This window comes from Balaenoptera physalus (assembly GCF_965194825.1).
Source record: "Balaenoptera physalus genome assembly, chromosome: 1".
In the NCBI taxonomy this organism is placed as follows: Eukaryota; Metazoa; Chordata; class Mammalia; order Artiodactyla; family Balaenopteridae; genus Balaenoptera; species Balaenoptera physalus.
Genome location: NC_138882.1, coordinates 121,327,643 through 121,347,533, shown reverse-complemented (window position 1 = coordinate 121,347,533; position 19,891 = coordinate 121,327,643). Strand labels below are relative to the sequence as shown.

Below are 19,891 nucleotides of genomic sequence, written 5' to 3'. Positions count from 1 at the left end.
CTGATGATAGTGACTTTTGGAAGAATCCAAAAAAGTTGTCGTATAGAATATTTCACATTTGGGATTCCTCCATAGGTTTCCTTGTAATTTGATTGTTCTCTGATGCCCTATAATTCCTATATATTTGAAGTTAGGTCCAAAGGCTTAATTAGATTCAGGTTGAACACTTTTGGCAAGAGTAGTTCATAAACAATTCTGTGGGTTTCATCTGCATCACATCAGGAGAAACATAATGCAAGATTATAGCATATTATCAATGCTTTTAGGTCGATCACTTGGTCAAAGCGGTGACTACCAGATCTCTCCCTTCTGCTCTTTGCAATTAGTAAGTAATATGTGTGGTGATGTTTGTCACCGTGTGACTATCCTGTTCCGCAATAAACGTTCACCACTGATGATCCTTGCCTGAATCAATTATTTCATTGGGGGGTTGCAAAATAATGACTTTCAAATAGTATCGCTCCTTTTTTGCCATTCTTTTCTAAAGATGAGTTTTCCCTCATCAACTAGGATAATATAAAATTCCTCATAAAAAGATACAGTAAATGTTTACTTCTTTCCATTTTACTACCAATTTCAGAATAAGGATTTATTGAGTAGTAATCTCTAATGATCCAAATGATGTTTTTCTCCTTTCCTTCACTTTTTTGGGGTATCACTATGGACTAATAGATTTTTATGTATTCAATGTTTTACAATCAATTATACTTCAAATTGTTCAAAATTTGTGTAGTGGAAATCCTTTCAAACTAGTTCCTGGGTCCTTTTAACATGCCCCCATAAATCACTGAGCACTTCCTTGGTTTCTGATACAAGATTTCCTAAACTCACCTTGTAGTTTCACTGCCCAACACCTTGAATCAGCTATTTCTCCACAGACCATTATTCTTTTTGTAGGTAATGATGAATAGAAAACAAAATCTGGATTCTGGATGTGCTTATTGCTATGGGGATATCATAGCTTCTATGTTCTTTCAGTGGACAGAGCTAGAATAGATAGATAGGTAGATACATAAATACATAGATATTTTTAATACATTAGTCCATATTGATATTTGTACTTCATTAGTCCATACTGATATTTGTAATTCAAATTTAATATTATAGATTAATATTACAAGTCTTTTCCTATTAGATGTTTTAAAGGAAGAATGAACAGAAGTGGGTAATGAGTTGGATGTATGAGGCAAGGAAAAGATCAAGTATGACTCCTAAGTTCCTAGCTTGAGAACATGAACCTAGATGAATGGGCATGCTGCTGCATCTTACCAAGAGAGGAAGTAAGAAAAAGAAGAAAAATTCATGGGGTATTGGTGAGGGGTGAGAAATCAATTATATATGGTTCAGTTTTTTATTTTATTAGTTATAAAATTAAATTATTTAAGAACTGACACCCACAGGTGAGGCAGTGACAAGGATTTTACGTAGGTGTAGAAATGTAAGCTATATTCAAAATACCAGTCAAGATTCACTAACATTGGGTACTCTTCAAACACTGTTAACATCTGTGAAATCCCTGTACTCCAGTACGTGGATGAAGCTTGATACCTGAGTATGACTTCCTAGGGCAAGAAAATCTAGCTCAGGCAAAGGAGGAAAGAAAATTAAAAATGAAGGTAAAGATCTTCTGAGAAGTAATGGAAAAACCTAAAAACAACCCTGTATTTGAAACATGGTATATTAATTTGCGAGGGCTGCCATAACAAAATACCAAAGATAGGTTGACTTAAGCAACAGAATTTTATTTTCTCACAGTTCTGGAGTCTGGAAGTCGAAGATCAAGGTGTTAACAGGTTTGTTTTCTCCTGAGGCCTCTCTTCTTGGCTTGCTGATGGCCACCTTCTCTCTATGCCCTCACATGGCCGTCCTTCCAACTTTGTTTCTGTGTCCTAATCTCCTCTTCTTATTAGGACACCAGTTATATTGGATTAGGGCCCACCAATATGACTTCATTTTATCTTAATTACCCCCTTTAAAGGCCCCATCTCCAAATACAGTCACATGGTGAGGTATTAGGGTTAGGACTTCAACATATGAATTTTGTGGGGACACAATTCAGCCAAAAACACATGAGATAGGAAAAAGCTATGTGATAGAATGAAGATACATGCTTGAGAAAGTTAGCAAGTCTTCTTGATGGCTGGGTCTCATTTCCAACTGGACAAAGACAGTTTGGTAGCATTATTGCTATACAATGGCTTGAGCAAATTTGAGATGATGATTAACTGATGAGCCACACATTTATCCACATCGTTATGGTCAAAGATGAATATACACAGAGAAAATTAGAGACAGAAGAATATATCCACCCCATTTCCTCCTAGATTTTCTAGGCTTTGAACTTGAGTCATTATGCTTAGCTTGCTCTCTGCCTGGGGAGGGGGTGTGGCATTTAATCATTGCTTTTTTCTTCTTTTTTCAGAACAAGTAGCCTTGTGCCAACTGACTCATTTGATACCAGCCTTAACTGTCACAAATGATATGGGAGCAGCAGATTTCATCTATCTTAGTATAGGAAAAATTAAAGAAGAGGAAATCAAGGGGGGTTTTTTGTTTTTTTTTAAATAAATTTATTTATTGATTGATTAATTTTTGGGTATGTTGGGTCTTCGTTTCTGTGCGAGGGCTTTCTCTAGCTGCGGCGAGCGGGGGCCACTCTTCATCGCGGTGCGCGGGCCTCTAACTGTCCCGGCCTCTCTTGTTGCGGAGCACAGGCTCCAGACGCGCAGGCTCAGTAGTTGTGGCTCATGGGCCCAGTTGCTCCGCGGCATGTGGGATCTTCCCAGACCAGGGCTCGAACCCGTGTCCCCTGAATTGGCAGGCAGATTCTCAATCACTGCGCCACCAGGGAAGCCCGAAGTTTTTTTTAAGAATGCTAGACGATTGGCACTTTTACAGACGGGGGGGGGGGGGAAGATAAGGGAGGGGCTGGTGAACCGACTTGCCTGGGGACTTGCTCAGTTAGTTAAGGACACAGCTGAGACTACCCCTTTTGACTCCTATCCCAGTATTCTTTCTACTTCATCACAACTAAGTAGCTCTGTGTTTAACATTTTTCTGTTAAAAATATTCTTGGAAGTATGCTTACAAATGATTTTGAAATGCCAAAGAACATTCTGGTATAGTGGTTAAGAGTACAGACTGGTCAAACAAGCTTTTGTTTCAATCTCAGCTTTATCATTTACTACTACACAGCCTGGATCAGATTGCCTAACTTCTTAAAGCCTCGATTTCCTCAACAGTGAAATGGGGATGATAGTAGCACCTATCTCACAGAATGGCCCTGAAGACTTTAAGTTAAAGCATTTTTTAAAAAAATTAATAGTTTCAGGCACATGGTAAATGTTCAATAAATAGGAGGTATTATTATTCATTATAATACCCCAAATTTAATCAGAATTCAAATTTTCCAGTCTGGTTTCCTAGGTAAAATGAAGCAAAAATAAATAAATAACTAAACAAACAAACATCATTAGTTAGACATCTTTCCATTTCACAGCCATGAGGATGTTTATGACAATGTCCCAGGATCTAGCAGTTGAGCAAAAGAGAGAAAAACAAGCAGAACAATTGAGTCAAAGTTTTCATAACTCTAAAGTTGGAAAAATCACAGCATAAGGAGAGAACCAAAATCTCTGAGGCAGTAGAGTGAGAGATAAAGAAGTTCTAGAACAAAGAAAGAGCCTGGGAAAAAAGGATGCTATCAGATCTACAAGCACAACAAAAGCATTGGTGTAAGCCAGGAGTGAAGGAGACCGCTTTCCAGATAAATGAGTGGGGTTAAGATGCCCAAAGAAAGTAAAAGTTGTTTCCAGCAATGTAGAGGTTGTTTTGATGTAGAGTCACGTGAGGAATTGGCCATTAAATCTTATCAGGCCTGCTTTGGTGACTCCCATAAAATGCCAGCTAGTCACAGAGCCCATACACGTGAGCTGGTTGCTATGTTAGTTTTCTTTAACCAGTGATTTCTTCCATAAGTTGAGTTCCAGGGCCCTGCTGAGAAGACTATCATTCAAAATTAATGAAATGCTATTAGTATTTCAAAGTACCTATTGTGCACGTGAGAAAATCTAGCCTCAGTTGAAGTAATAGAGTATTTTAGAATGTATGTGTAGCACAAGGGATCCTTACTGAAAAGGCTATTTATTTTTGCCAGTCATTATTGCCTCAAAGGCCAAAAAGCAAGACTCAAAAGTAAAAGCACAAAGTGAATCTGTCCACAATGCACAGAGAGAAGACAAAGCCAGAGGAACTCTTCTGGAACAGATGTCTGCAAGTCCTCCAGTTAAAATGAAGGAGAAAGGCACTTTCAGTTATTTGATCATTTCAGTTCTTTTCTTTGCTGAAATGGTCACCAATAACCCAGATCCATCCATACTTTTTGTTAATTCTTTCCCTGCTGATTTCAGTTCTAGTCTAAGAGCTTCATTGGGAACATTTTGCCAGGTAATTTGGCAGTATTTATAAAAATACTTAATGTGATTCTCCTCTGACCCAATAATTTCACTTTTAGGAAATTTTCCTGTAGAAATTCTAGCTAAAGTATTTGAAGATATAGATATCAGGAAAGCTACTGTCCCATTGTCTGACATACTGTAAATTGAAAGCAATCTAAATGCCCATCAATATGGACTGGCTAATAAATAATGATTTAGCTGTACACACATCCTGGAGTCAGACCACTTGAGTCTGAGTTCCCATTTCACTGTAAATTTCTCATTGTGGTTCCTTGTATTTGTTTTCTATTACGGCCATCATAACAAATTACCACAATTTTAGAGGTGTAAAGCAACCCAAATTCATTATCTTATAGTTTGGTAGGTCAGAAGTCTGGTATGGGTCTCACTGGATTGAAACCAATGTGTTGGCAGTGCTCGGGTCCTTCTTTCAGAGTCCAGGAGAGGACCCCTTTCCTTGCTCCTTCAGGTGTTGACAGACTTCAGTTCCACGTGGTTGTAGAACTGAGGGCTCTGTTTCCTTGCTGGATGTTAGCTGAGGTCAGCCCTTAGCTCCTAAAGTCCTCTTGCTGGTCCCTGCATGTAGACCCCTACGTCTCAAAAACAGCAACAGAGTACTGAATCCCTCTCACACTGTCACCTCTCTGACCCTGCTTCTACTGTTGTCTCTCTCTCTAACCCAGACAAAAAAGGTTCTACTTTTAAGGACTCAAGTGATTAGATTGGGCCTACCCAGATGATTCAGGATAATCTCCCCCTCTCAAGGTCTTAACCTTTAACCCATCTGCAAAATCCCTTTTGCCCTGTACGGTAATACATTCACAGGTTCCAGGGATTTAAACGAGGACGTCTTTGGGGGCCATTATTTTACCTACCACTCCCCTCTAAGCCTCAGGTTCCTTATTTTCAAACTGGAGCTTCTTCCACATATGGTTCTTGTAAACTATAGATGAGAGAAACTCTTGGCACAGAGTAATCACTCAGCAAATGTTGGTCACCATCATCATTACTATGTAGCCATTAAGAAAAAGAGACAGAACCATATTACTGACATAGAAAAATGTTCAAAAGATATATTTGAGAAAAGTAAGCTATAGAAGAGTGTGTATAGTATAACCATTTTTCTTAGAAAGAAAAAAGATATTTGTATTTGTATAGGGAATAAAATGTCTGGATGAATACCAAGAGACTAAGATTGAGAAGGTGAGTACAGACTTGGAGTTTTTCTAATGATGCACATTTTAAAATTTAAAGTGGTAACCACATTAGGAAGATAGAGTGTTTATTGTCCAAAACAGTGTGGAAACAAACAAACAAACAAATACAGAAATGATTACTTATAAAATAACAAGAAAGAAGAAAAAAAGCATTGAAAAATGTTGGTAAGTAAAAAATTCCAATCCCAAACATGTCAATAATCACAATAAATATGAATAGATTACATCTGTTTAATAAAATACAGAGATTCTTAGATTGGAAAAAATAATAAAATCCAGATATGTGATGGTATATTTTAGGTAAAATTTTAAAACACAAACATTAATAAATATATTAAGTATGGAAAAATACATATTTAGTAAAAGCATAGAACAGAGATGGGAAGTAAAAGCACCAATTTCAGGACTATGGTTGCCTCTAGGAAGAAAAGAAAGGAAATAGTGTAAGAGAGGGTTACAAAAGGGATATCAATTATATCTTTAATATTTTATTTCTTTCTAACAAAAATAAAACATCTAGAACATATATGACAGGATATTTGCCTTTTAAAATTCTGTTTTTTTATATTCTGTACTTTTCTGTGCATATAAAATATATATATTTTAATTTTTATAGAACTGTACTGAGAAGTTAGAAATAGAGATTATGTCCTGATGCAACAAGTACTTTGGGTTCTAGAAAAAAATTCTGAAATTTTAGAGGTAAACATAAAATTAGGACAGACAGATGTGTTTCCACTTTCTGTCCATCAGTTTGGGTCACCATCTATTGAACACTTACACTAGGTTAAGGATGATACTGTTTGAAAATGCCCAAAATATGTACATTAAAATGTTCAAGAAGGTTTAAACAGAAACTTGTATGCAAGTTTTAATAGTTGATAAATGTTGCCAAGAAACAAAGAAACAATTGGAATAGTGATTAAATTTATCAGAGAAATTTAATTTTGAGCCAGATTCTGAAGGAGGAGAGGTTCATGGATTTCTAAGATGGAACAATTCAGATAGGAAAATGGACTGTGCCATGGCACAAAGGGACCTCATCAACAGAACACAGGGGTCAGTAGTAGATTAGGGTGGTTGGAGCAGAATTTCCTTCCCGAAATTCTGAAGAGCTATGGAAACAGACATAACTACTTACATGGACATAAGCACAGAAAAATGTCAATATACAATTAAATAGAAGATTTAGGCTACTGGAAGAATAGATCTGACATCACAGATTTTATGTGAACTATAAAAATAACCTTCTTCCCTATATTTTCGCTGGCTCCAATGGAGCCATAATTTTTTACTTTGTGTAAAGCATAAAGAAGGTATTTATGAACTGCTTTTCAAGAGAAAGGGGAGGACTTCCCTGGTGGCGCAGTGGTTAAGAATCCGCCTGCAAATGCAGGGAACACGGGTTTGAGCCCTGGTCCAGGAAGACCCCACATGTTGCGGAGCAACTAAGCCTGTGCGCCACAACTACTGAGCCTGCGCTCTAGAGCCCGCGAGCCACAACTGTTGAGCCCGCGTGCCACAACTCCTGAAGCCTGTGCGCCTAGAGCCCGTGCTCCACAACAAGAGAAGCCACCGCAGTGAGAAGCCCTCGCACTGCAACAAAGGTAGCCCCCGCTCGCCGCAACTAGAGAAAGCCCGCACGCAGCAACGAAGACCCAACACAGCCAAAAATAAATAAATAAATAAATTTAAAAAAACAAAAGGGTTGACTGATATTCTTAAAAAAAAAGAGAAGAAAAAGGGGAAATGCTGATGGAGAACTATGAAGGAGCCTCGGTTGGTTCTCTGTTGGAAGTGCTGGAATTACCTCTCTAAGGTTAAATACATTATTTAATAGATTAACACACACAAATATCCTCCCTCCAAAAAGTAAACTCTATTTTGAAAATATCCCACCTCACGCCATCAGAATATTCTAATGTTGGGCTCAATTCCTCTTTTCTGCCTTCAAATTAATTTGCGTGAAAGGCTCAGCCTAAGTTGTACTGGGAGGATGTAGATGGCCATGACCACGCGCTGAAAACTTGAGTCAGTCCAGATCTTGTGGCTTACAGCACAGGTCCTGCTGCCTCTGCCTCCTCATCCTGATATGGCTGCCAGAGTGAACTAACACACACTTTCTGTCTGTCTCTCTCTCCCTCTTTCTCCCACTCTCTCCGTCGCCCCCCACCCCCTTCCAGGCCAATCTGAACAGATTCTCACCAACCTCAGCGTCTTCCCCAGGTAGCCTCACACTGATGTGTCTCTGTGAGTTGTGAGGTGGGTCACAGGTCACATGTCACTGATCATAAAGCCCCAAAGGTTCCAAGGACCCACTTTTCTCAGCCCTGTGTCTAGAGCACCTTCCCCCATCACTCAGTCACCGGCTCTGCTGCCTGGCAAACCCCTGCTCCTGCACGTCTCAGCTCAGATGCTCTCCTCCCTGTGAACCCACATCCCTGACTTCCCCAGCCAGCTTAAATTCTTCTCCTAAAGCCTTGCTGCACTTTGTATAGACTCCCACATAAGACTTGTCTTGTTTGATGGCAGTTATTTATACAACTGTCTCCCACTCCATTGTAAGCTCCTTGAGGACAGAGACCATGTCTTGGTTCTTTTTATATTGCCAGTAAATAGCAGCTTCCAGGACATTCTAGGCACACAGTGAACATTAATGGATGTTGAATGAATAAATAAGTACTACCACTGATACGGGGGCAAGAGAGTCCCCAGTTAATTAGATCAATGCCTCTTCCCCTCCCCCATTCCTGCTATTATGGCAGCAGGGAAAAATCTTTCTCCCTAATTATGTCAAACAACACTGTCCCATGAAGTCTCTGCATTTTGGGAGTAAAGGTTGAAGGACATGAATTTCCTTTATAAAATTAAAGACTTTGATTATTGGCAAAGAGAAGATTCTAGATTCATTAGAGGAGAGTGGCCCAGCAATTCTTACTATGTTCCTGTAACTAATTAGAGATAGGTAATTTTAAAAATTAGTATCTATAAAAATCGACCACAAACCAATAAGGATGATGAGTTGAATCATAAAAATCCCATTCTATTTATATTTCCCCACACACACCCAGTGCATTTATTCTAAATGGAAAAGTACAAATAGTGGGAAAAAAACATTTAAACTACAGAAACACGAAACTCCAGATGCTGATCCTGCCTAAAGGGCAGAATTTAATTCTGTGCTAAACTACTGTATGTGGGATTAAGAGGCGTGGTTAACCAGACATTTGAGAACAAGTAATTACCACTGAATCTCTCTATCACATATTTGTCTCACACATAATTTATACAACAAGCCCACAGAAGGGAAAAATAAAATGCTGTTTGAAACATTTTTTTCCAGCCACAAATTTTTCAGGCTTATTTTTTTTCCCTCATCAAACATTATTTACGCCTATGGTCTTGGGTTGGATAGTGGGATATTTTCTTTCTGATACATAGGGTCAAAGAAATAATATCTCTAACCTGTTATTCTTGCCTGTGTCCTTCTGGCCAATCTCAGGCATCTGAATATGGATATGCAGAGTCTCTGCAGTTGGTTTATGTAATGTTTTCAGAGTGGAATAAACTTGCAAGGGAACACTTTTATTTATTCACCTATTTGTTCATTCAACAAATATTTATGACGCACCTCTGTGCCCAGAATTGACACTGGGATCTCCAGATACCAGTGGACACGACAGGGTTTCCACCCTTGATGAGTTCACAGTCTAGAAGCAGAGATGATTAAACCAACAATTACAATGTAGAATGATAAGCCAGGATAGGAGGGTACACAAGGAGTTGTAGGGATCTGACACCTGTCTGAGATGGTCAGGGAGGGCTTCCAGCAAGAGGTGTCATCTAAGTTGAATCTTGACTGACCTGTAGGGCCCAGACAATTGAAGGAGGGTAGGGAAGTGGAAAATTCAAAGCTAAGGGAAGAGCAGGGAGAGATCGGAGTATGAGAGAGAAAGTGGGAGTAGGTGAGGAAGGGTGGTGCTTACTGATGGAGCAGACCCTTACAAAGGTACGGAGTCTGAGTCATGAAGTAAACATTTTCTGTGCTCACAAGCCAAGCAACAGCTTCTGTGGCCCTCCTCTCCCTCTCTACCTGGGACACTTTCAATGAAGAGGAAAGCAGAGAGGTATTTGAGAGAGACATAAAGCCTCTGGGCAGCAGCATCTTGGCTGGACTGCTTCCGGCATTTGCTCTTGTTTTACATTTTGCACAAAGCAGGGAGATATATGCCATCAAACCATAACTCATCTGCAACTCCAGCCCAGTTCCAGCTGCCATGCAGTATTTGTCAAGTGCCTGACCTGGGGCAAAGGATTTAACATCATCGTGCCTCAGTGCCTTGTCTTTAGAACAGATTGCAGCGAGAATTTAATAAGTGAGTGCATGTAAAGTGCTCAGAACGGAGCCTGGCACAAAGCAAATGCCCAACAAGTATTAGCCATAATTATTTTACTCTGCATATGGGACATGCCGATGAAGCTAGTTGGCCAGTTATTTAAATAACTGGTAGGTCATTTATAGGAACTGGGCTCAGGAGTAAAGTTATTGTTGTTCAATGTCTTTGGCACTAACAGGAGACTAGGAAAGTTAACCCTGTGAACATAAAAGCTGAACTTCGGTGGTGGATTTTTTTGTTTATATCCATTCAATGAATATTCATTAGCCCTGTACTTATTGAGTGTCTACTGAATGTCAAGCCTGAGGGTCATATATACCTGAGATGGACTGACAATCTATTATTCATTCAACACATGCTTAGAGGTACCGGAAAGTGTGAGTCACTGCTGAGGATAAAATGCTTCATTAGACCCTCCAGCAGAAGGTGATACATAATACAAAGAGACAGGAACAATAATTATCAATGCTTGCTTTACACCAGGCTCTGTGCTGAGTACCTTACCTGGATTGTCTCAAAGTGCTGTGGGAGTTGATAGGATGGAGACATGGTTCCCAGCGGGGGAGATTAGGAAAGACTTCATGGAGGTGGAGGTATTAGAATAGAATCTTAGAAAATACTTCACTTCTGGAGCATTTTGCTCAACCCTGGTTTTACAGCAGACGGGTCCAACGGCTTTTTCTAAAGCTGCCTCTTGGTATAAAGGCTATTTTAAAGGAAATAGCCAATAAAAGGGGATGGTTTCTACTAAAAACTTTCATCTGACTACAAAAGAGAACTACCACCAACCTGAGTAAGTTGCTTAAAAATGAACAACTTCTCATTCCATTATCAAGCCCAAGAGTCATCTTGCCTGCATTGCAGTCCGAATTCCGTCTCTCCCTGAATGCCCCTTCTTTCCCGCCAGTGGCTGACTGGGAATCGTGTTTGCAGCACACGCTGGGATCCTGTTCCTAATTACTGGTTGTGTAATTTATTGATAAAGCAAAGCCAAATATGAGTAAGAAGGAAAGCCTAATTAGAAATAAAGCACTCAGTGTCCCAACAAGGAAAATTCCAGGGCTGCAAAAATAGAAAATCAGTGATGCATAGTTTGAAGGCTTTGTCACTAAAGAAATAATCCCAGTACTTAATAAGCCAGAAAATGGATTAAGCAGATGGGGGAAAGTTATCAGTGGCAGAGAATGGGCACCTACAGAGAAATAGAATGGTTTAGGACCAAAATGACTCTGGCACACACTAAAGAATATTTAGTTGTGTCCTGCAATGAATGCTGTAGAAAATCTGTATGAATCTCTTTTAAAAATCAGCCATGAAGAGAGAACATAACAGATTATGGGCTGGTACAGAAATGCTAGAGCCACTTTTTTACTGGGTTGATTAGCCCATTTATTTAAATGGTTGATTTGTAGGATTTCTTTCTTTATGGAATTGACTGCTTGAGTGAATCAACCAAAGCAGTAACTTCAGTAGAGTATGGATGCAGCTTTATTCTGATAAGCTGACCTTTAAACACATTTGACCCTTGAACAACGTGGGTTTGCACTGTGAAGGTCCACTTATACGTGGATTTTTTGCAATAATAAATACTACAGTACTATAGAGTCTGCAGTTGGTTGAAACTGAGAATACGGAAGAACCTCAGATACTGAGGGCTCACGATAAGTTATATGTGGATTTTTGACTGCAAGGAAGATCAGCATCACTAACATCCATTTTGTTTAAGGGTCAACTATACACAGAAATACGTTTTTCGTAACAAAGAAGCCACCCCAGCAGCACACGTGACTACGTAGCCTTCTCTGCCTACACCTATCTGAACATGTTTCTAGTCAATTGACCATTTCCACTTATCAGCTCATAGGACCTTTATAGGGCCCAAAACTCAGTTTTAAGTGTCAGTGAGTTGCTGAAATGATCCTAACCAGATCACTTAGCCTTTTTTTCCCAATTATTGTATTGCGCCACTAAAAGGATGATGCACACACACACACACACACACACACACCACACACATCACACTGAGACTGATCAGGAGGCTTTCACATTTTCAAGAAACAGAGATCTGGAGACAAGCGGAAAACACAGCTTCTGAGTGACGGCATAACAAGTTATTATTTATACCTCATCTTCCATCCACTGATGTGGACTAGGGGTCTTTCTCTGTCAGAGAATAATTTTAGGGAATGAGTTTCCTGGTGAGCTCACAGCTTAACACTGCTTGTATCACCATCTTGAGTCAGCACTGGCTAATGCTGTGCAGAATAAACAAACTAATTTTAGTCATCTGTGGGATCCTTGTAAACACTCCATAGTGACTCTTTTAAAAGTCAGTATGAACTTGCTATCTCTGCTTCATTTCCTGCTCCCAATGATCCACTAGGGGTATTTTTAGGTGACAACATCTTATAGGACTTGTCTAGGTGAGTTTCTCTATTTCAAAGCCAGCATTTGAAAATTCTGCCATACATTATGCTAAGTGGAATAAGTCAGACGGAGAAAGATGTAACACTGTATGATATCACTTACATGTGGAATCTAAAAATTACAACAAACTAGTGAATATAGTGAAAAAGCAACAGACTCACAGATATAGAGAACAAACTAGTGGTTACCAGTGGGGAGAGGGTGGGGGGAGGGGCCATATGGGGTAGGAGAGTAAGAGGTACAAACTATTAGGTATAAAATAAGCTACTAGGATATATTGTACAGCACGGGGAATATAGCCGATAGTTTATAATAACTATAAATGGAATATACCCTTTAAAAATCGTGAGCCACTGTATTGTACATCTGTAACATATAATATTGTACAGCAACTGTACTTCAATTTAAAAAAAAAAGAAAGAAAGAAAGAAAGAAAGTTCTGTCACAGATTCCAAAGTCAAAAGGCCTCTGGTTAAATGTCACCAGAAAAGTGGCTAACAAATAAGGCAACAAAGGACGTGGAAATGCACGTGTCCTATACGTGCTACAGGAAAAGCACTGCCCACCTTACTCTCATTTTAACAGCACTTTCTGTGAACCCCAGCCAACAGCTACCTGGAGGGAGAGATGGGGAGAGAAAATCGCTCATCCCTGAAGCTAACGGCTTTCCTTCCATCTATCATACTGTACATTAGGAGTGTGAAATGATCCCTTAGCTTCTCAATCATCTCGTTCTGTGATGAGTCCCCGGGTGCTGAGTCACATTTCACTGGCAGTCAGTCACAGGCTGAATATAGAGTACCTCTAGTTTGTTCAGTACCTCATGGGTCACTGAGAAGGAATAGGGTCTGAGGACAAACTCCACTGGTCCGATCACTCAGATCCAGCTGCGTGATCACAGGCTATAACACTTGGCCAAGAACTCATATTTCATGGAGTGAGAATTGTGCATAAGCCCTTACACTAGGGTTTTGTGTTTTTGAGAAAGATGCTGAGCTTGACTGTGTTTATCAAGGAATGTGGAAACCAAGAGGAGGGGCTGAGCTAAAGAGAATTCTAGGCAAACCAAACCCCTGAGGTTGGCAGTGAATAGCCCATCGGCCAGAAAGAATGTGAAGGGACCCAGTTCTATGTGAAAAAAGTTTCTTGGTTTTTGTGTTCTCCTTGAAAACCTTCAACCCTGGAATGCTTCATATCAATGTGTTCTGGTCTAAAAAGAGAATTAGAGAACTTCAAAGGAAGTATTTGAGAAGCAAGAGGAGAGAAGGGAGGGAGGAAGGCAGATTCGGAAATATTAATAGGGAAAAGGAGGGAAATGGTGCATCCTGTAATTATTTTTATAAGAAAGGCAGCTAATAAGAGTTCCAGGGTAGAATTTGTATTTCTTGAATTCGTTCGAAGTGATTGAGACTCTTGGTTCTGGGGGACCAAGCTTTTGCTGTAGGAGACTTCATTTAAATGCCTCTTTCCAAAGAAAACACACATCATACCAAGATATACAATCTATGTGTAGCTTCACTGTGCTGCTGGAAACTCGGTCCCACTGATTGATTCTTCTTTACCGGGAATCACAGTGTCCTGGTTTACCCCTCTAAAAGCTAGTTTGATGGACTTCCAGTTGAGTGAAGCAAGTCTTTCAGAGCAAAGAGGCAGCTGCCGCTGTCTGGCCGGCTGCTAATGAAAGGCTTATGCAGGCAATGCTCCTGCCGGATCCTAAGAAACCAACCTTTTGAGGAACATTGTGTTAAGGAATGTCTGGAATGTTTTTAGTCCCGAGAGTTCCCAGGTAGCCTATATGGTCCACAATGAAGAATGAGCAAAGCAGTGTTACAATGTTCAGCAAGACCGATTCAGATCAGAGAGCGATCAGGGAAAAAAACCCATTAAGAAGAGGCATAAGATTGACTCTTCTCAACCATTAAATGCAGTTTCAGAATTTCTTTCTGCATTGCAGCTGCATCACACAGACCATCTACTATAGTCCCAGGCTAATGAGAGGGTAGGTGCTAAATAGGCTTTAAATTTTAAACTAAAAATGTAGCAACTACATGTAAATTTTTCCACACCGTTTAGCTTAGTATATGAGTGAGTGAACACTGTTAAAACATCAGCATAACTGCACCCTTGATTTACACTATTAACAATGGTTATTCATAGGATGGGAAGTTCTATTTCTAATTATATTTTAAAGGTTTTAAATATATTTAAAGGTTTTAAAATTTTTATATATAGGTAAGTGTTTGTATGCACATACACATACATGTATATGAATATATTTTGCCTGAATACCTCTTTTTATATTAGAACTGTAAATTTGCTAAGGCTTAGGACACTGCTTCAATAAAGATATTTAGCATTTAAAATAATATTTAGTGTGTAGAGTAACATGGTCTTTTTTTTACTTTTTATTTTGAACATTCTCTATCTTAAGATTTCTCAAACTTTCTGTCTGCATTCTACAGTAAGAAATACATTTAAAATTTTTGATTCAGCACACTCACATTATATGTTTATTATGCTATATATACATATATATAAAAAAGTATGTATATGAAACAAAACCTACCCTTTCAAAGTGTGATGCACTCTGATATTTTCTGTTCTATTTTTTCATTTGTATAAAATATCATCATGACTCATTTTATTAATTTTCCTATGCACTAATGGGTCATGACCTGGAATTTGAGAAACATTTTTTACCTGGCCTTTTAAGTAATTTCATAATGCTATTAAGGAAAATAAAATGTTATAATGCAATAATATGGATATCCATTTGACATGATTCAAGGAAATACATGAGTGCTAATAAAAGAACTCTATCTTTGACTTAAGCTAATTATGATCATTATTGTTATGTTATCATATTCTGGAGAATATTAACTTTTAAAAAATGAGAATAGTCATGTAATCTCTTTCTTCATTTAAAATAACATTTACACAACCTTTCAAACTTAATTAAGCCATTTCCTTTCTTTAGCCATCCCATCTCCAAGACCCCCAAATTTTTTAAGGGAAAGACAATGATATTTAATAGAATACAAAAATTTAGAGTAAAATTCTAGGTTTTACCATAGCAGACTTCTACTAGCTCACTTCAGAATGATCAAAAGGCCATATGCAGCATGAGGATAAATGCAGAATCAGGTTCTGGGCACTCAATGGCTCCTTAGAATTGATGGTAAATTTAACCTCTGAAGATAAGATCAGACATGAATTACCAAAAAAGAGTAATTATTACAGAAACTTTGCGGTAACTCCATCTGTGAAAATGGAGAATCACTCTGTAGTGTGAATGATTCCCTAATACAGAGCTCTGTATTGACGGGCTGGCCGGAACGCAGTAAGCTGAAGACATCAAGAAGTCTATTTTTGAAACGACTGTGTATTTCACCTTGACATATCTGATTTGTAAATTTTTATTTTTGCATAGTCAATGAATTAAAATGGGCCCGACTTGCCCTTTTTCTCGATGCTGCCTACAGGGTTCACAAATTGGTGCTGAACGATAGGTATTTTAAAGCCCCAAAGACCACAATGTGGATTCCCTGGACAGCGGGACAGATAGAATGTTTGGATAAGAGTGACCCTTTGAGAACTGCCTACAGGACAGGACCTCTTCTCAGTCTCAGACAGGTGGGGTGGAAACACTGTACAACTTCTTCCCCACCAGAGCAGGGAATTTTGACTACACAATGCTCAGCATGTCCTCCTGGCCCCCCGTCCCCACCCACTTTCTTCCCGGCTTCCCTGACTCTTCCACCGCCATGCTCACCACGCCTGGCTGCACCTGCCTGCCGACTTCCGCCTCCCTTGCTAGATTGCAAGTTGCTGAGGGAAGGCAGGGAGTCGACCTTGTCCGCCACTGCCTCCTCAGACTAGCACAGTGAACTGGGCACATTTGGGGAGCACCCACAATCACGTGTTGAGGGAAAGAACAGATAAGTGAACACATTTTTAATTATTCACCCATTTAACTTGTAGCCCCCTTCAAGAGTCAACCTTCTCGATACACCTGGCCCAGCAGGAGGCGAGTGCCAAGCCCTCTCCACCAAGGCCAGCAGGGAACCCACTTCCAGGGGGCCTGCAGCCAGCATCTAACTACAGTTACAGCTCCATGAGAGTCACCCTGCAAGTCTCAGAGCAGGTGGAAACCGCTGACCCAAGCATCTGGGAAGTCCAGAAGCAGCAGAGGTGGGGGCACTCAGGGGCTGAAAGAAAAATTCAGGCGTCATTTTTGCCTCATCTTCCTCCAAACTGTTTGCAGCGAGTATTTCACTGCTAAAATGAGAGGCAGGAAGGTAATAGCTTACAGGTAAATTGCTATGGACAGCGTTGTCTGAGGTATATAATATGCTTTCCATACATTTGTTCAATGCAGGTACAGAGTGGGATAATCCAGTCTCTAAACACTAGTCCAGGTATTATTAGGAAGGAACACCTGAACCAGGTGGACATGCACGGCATTTGCAGTCACTATCCTATTACTTGGAACCACATGAAACTGTCATTTTGATAGGTCAAAAGTGGTCAAATAGCAGCAGTTTCATGTAGTTCAACCTATTACAGGTTTAAATGTACCACTTCACTGCTAGAAACAAGTCAAGGCTGAATCCTGCTGATACTAAGAAAGCCTGGTTGGTATATCGGGCCGTTAGCAGCCTTTTGGGAGAACTAAGGACTGACGTGAACATGAAGGATGCACAATTGCCCTAGGTCAGTTGTTCTAAAGTGTATTCTAGGGCACCCCAGTTCCACAAGACGCTTATGAAGAAAGAAGAAAAGGACTGATTTATGAAATGCTGCAAAGCATATTCCTTTCCTAAAGTTTCAAAATTCATATTAAAGTATCACATTCACAGATCAAAGAATCTGAAGGGTTCTACAATAGAAACATCACTTAACCATGCTGAATCCAGGACATTACAAATTTATTTGATGAGTGAAACCATACACAAAGGTGACGCCTACTATCACAGTTAACAGTTTGGGATTAGCTGGACTTCTGCCCGTGATCCAGGCACATCTAGCCTCTCCCAACCCTGGCTCTTTAGACCTGAATCAGTTCAGGTTCATATTTACCCTGAACTAGACACAGGCCCCTGACAGAGGTTTATTTCCACTTCTCCCCACTGTTCCCAAACAGCCAGAAAAAGGCAGAAGCTCAGGATACTCCATGTCAATACACAAGTTGCTTTCTACTGATTTTATATTCAGTTTGTGCAAGTCTCACCATGCCATCAACCCAGCATTTATGTTTTTTAGTGAATAATATTAATAGAGACTTAGGGAATAATCATACCTGCCATGGTATATCTACCATGTACTTTTCACACTGTACTATGCTTCATGTTTTCCATATCTGTCATGTACATTACATTGCTCACAATGAGCTGAGGAAGTAGGTATCTTTCCTCCCACTTTATAGACAATCTTTAGTGCCTCAAAGATATTTTGTGGCCTAAAGTCCACAGCTGCGATTTAATAACACCACTTCCTATGCTCCCTCCACCACATTAATAAGAGTTGACACTTACATAGTGCTTACTCCAAGCCAGCCACCAAGTTTTAACTCATTTAAATCATTATAAACCAATGAAGGTACCATTACTATCCCCATTTGACAACTGGGGAAACAGAAGAAGTTAACCAATCCACCTAAAGTCTTATGGCTAAAAAGAGGCAGGGCTGGAATTCAGACTAGGCTGATTATTGTTTGGTTGTACAATAAGGAAATCCATTTAACTATGTTTAACCCAGGACTTTCCAAACTTGTTTGACTAGGGAGTCATCTTTTGCAGGTCATACCTACTATTACAGTTAACACTTTGAGAGAACACAGTTTGGGAATCACAGAACCAACCCCCTCCCCTTGATCCAGGCACCTCTAGCCTCTCCAAACCCAGAGTCCATGGCCTCTACCATCACACTCTCTCGGCCTCTTAGAGATCCCAGAGTCTCCATTTACATGTCTCACTAACCAAGTCTCCTGGCTGTAGAGGCTAGATGTTAAAAACTGTCCATTTACTCTCTTAATTCTCTCTAAAACCCTTATAATGTAACCAAATCAATATAGCACATTTGTAAAGTTTAATATAAAATAAATTATTTTAGAATATAAAGTGACTTTTATTTCCAATGTCCCTATAGAGAAAAACAATCTTTTGTGTTTTGAGTAACTAAGAATACTAAAAATCCTCGAAGTCTCTAATGCTATGAAGCCACAAATTACAGTGTGAACATCAAATCATTCTATTAAGGCAATGTAAAAGAACTGAGTTCAATATAAGTCACCTTCAATTTCACCACCGTTGGGATGGATAAAATCTAACATTTATTGGGTGTTTATTATGGGCCAGGCACTCTGCCACGTGCTTTTCATAGATTATCTTATTTCACAACAACTTTCTGAGATAGGTGCTGTTGTTATTCCCCTCCTATTTCCTGAAGCAAAACCCAAGGCACTAGTAGTTAACTTGCCCAAGATCACACAGCTATCTAGCAAACGGTAGAGCCAAGAGGTGAAGAGGGGAACCTGGATTTTACGTGTCCCCAGCCATTGTAGATGCTAACTCTGGCTGCACAGAGCAAAGCCAAATATGAGCCCCCAGGTTCTAACAAAGTGATCATTTGCTTTCTGCAAGCCCCACATTAAAAGGTACATGACATCTACTAAATGGTTACCCTTGGGGAACCTTCAAAATCTGTCAACTGGAAATAAGATTCCAGAGGGGGGGAACCCTAAAACCTTTAATTGCTCCAAGATGATATGTTGGTTTGGCAGGTCTGGCTCGTCTTAAAAGGAAGTTTTTTTTGAAGGTATAACCGAATAATATGGCATTAAAGAAACACGATTCGAGTTCTCATGCTTATAAAATCATAGTTGTCATTTCTAGGTTTGCTGAAGACTGTTTTGCAATCTCTAAGTTGGAGAAAACCAATACTGTACACACTTATCTGCACTTTTCTTCCCTTCACCAAAGAACTTCATAGGGTTTTTAGTACTTTTAGTTACTCAAAGCACTCAAAACAAGGATTGTTTTTCTCTATATGGAGATTAGACGAAAAAGTCATTTTATGTTCTAAAATAATTTATTTTACATTAACCTTCGCAAATGTGCCACATTGATTTGGTTATTTTTAAAGGTTTAAGACAGAATCAAGACTGCATTAAGAAAGTGTTGAAAACCTAAAATAACTGGAGACTCAGGCAGTTTATTGTTTTCTTTAAAAAAAACTATAGATGGATTTCAAGGAGGTAAAAGAGATGAAAACAGAAGGTAAAAATGATCATTTGGGCTTCCCTGGTGGCGCAGCAGTTAAGAATCCGCCTGCCAATGCAAGGGACACAGGTTTGAGCCCTGGTCCGGGAGGATCCCACAGGCCGCGGAGCAAC

At 39.5% G+C, this 19,891-nt stretch overlaps 1 protein-coding gene across 5 annotated transcripts in view; it reads right to left on the bottom strand.

The window, feature by feature from the left end:
* DDAH1 (dimethylarginine dimethylaminohydrolase 1) overlaps positions 1-19,891 on the bottom strand; it is a 248,395-nt gene that overhangs the window by 183,994 nt on the left and 44,510 nt on the right. Inside the window, exon 2 of one of the 5 annotated variants that reach the window (XM_082410546.1) lies at positions 832-987. The exons of the other annotated variants lie outside the window; for them this stretch is intronic. The gene's annotated coding sequence lies outside the window, so the exon portion shown is untranslated. The remainder of the gene's footprint in view (positions 1-831; positions 988-19,891) is intronic. 5 annotated transcript variants of the gene reach the window in all.